This window comes from Aplysia californica, unplaced genomic scaffold, assembly GCF_000002075.1.
Source record: "Aplysia californica isolate F4 #8 unplaced genomic scaffold, AplCal3.0 scaffold00054, whole genome shotgun sequence".
Classification (NCBI taxonomy): Eukaryota; Metazoa; Mollusca; class Gastropoda; order Aplysiida; family Aplysiidae; genus Aplysia; species Aplysia californica.
The window spans coordinates 1,700,687-1,701,761 of NW_004797324.1; positions in this window are offsets into that span (position 1 = coordinate 1,700,687).

Below are 1,075 nucleotides of genomic sequence, written 5' to 3' on the forward strand. Positions count from 1 at the left end.
CCCCACCCCCTCACCTCCTTTGCCCCCTCCTCTGGGCGCCCAAGTCTTTCTGCAGCCTTTCTACTGCTACTCCTAGGTTTCTTCTTACTGTTGTCTTTCAGCCATACCCCTGATTTTGTGGTAGGAAAGATCTACACCTAGCCTTCTCGGACAAGGGCGAAAAATCTCGGAGGGTCAGTGTGCAAGTTGCGCACGTTAAAAAACAATTTAATAAATCGACATAAGAGTAGGCTTCGTTCGCCACCAGGACAAAATTCAAAATTTCCTTCCAACTGAAAATGTTTAATGTATCCCGCGCGCTAATATGACCTTATGCAGTTGCGAGCGCCGTAAAACACTTACAAAAACAAAACAAAAACCACATTTTCCTTTCTTACAATATTTCATGTACTCACCACCTGTGTTGTCTTTTTCTCAATCTCTTAAGATAGTAATACATGATTCCAATAATTGTAAAGTCTTCAAACTCATCTTCCCGTTTCCGCATTTTGTCATATCTAGACAACCAGGAAGCCATAGCTCTACTGTGAAGTGTTTCGAGTCAAAAGAACAAACTGACGGATCACGAACGTTAATATACACGTACACAAGGAAAATGGAAATAAGCATTACTTGTTTGTTTTAGTAAAGACACGTACATCGACTCAATATTGGTCATTTAGCGCTGGAAAAAAGTAAAGACAGTCAAACAGAAACAACAGCGAAGGAAAGTAAAGAAGTAGGACCAGCCAGCGGCACCCGCCAATACGCATTACACATTGCGCACTACGCATTGCGTACACATGAGAACTTGGCTTAGGTCCCAAATAGAGAGTGGATGTTTAGTTCTACCGAACATTCCACATGTGTTGCAAACCATGATCTCTAGTGCGGTGGTTCTATGGAATTAGTCCACTTGGTCGACCGTGCTGGTTTTAAAAATCTCCTGGATGCCCTACCTAACATCGGACTATTTTCATAATCGTTCCAGTTGATGGTCTACAAGCTACTGCCCTCAATAACATTTCGTTAACCTTAACACAATCCCTAACGGTAGTCCTCATTCTTATCCTTTAAAAAAATTGAACACGACCCC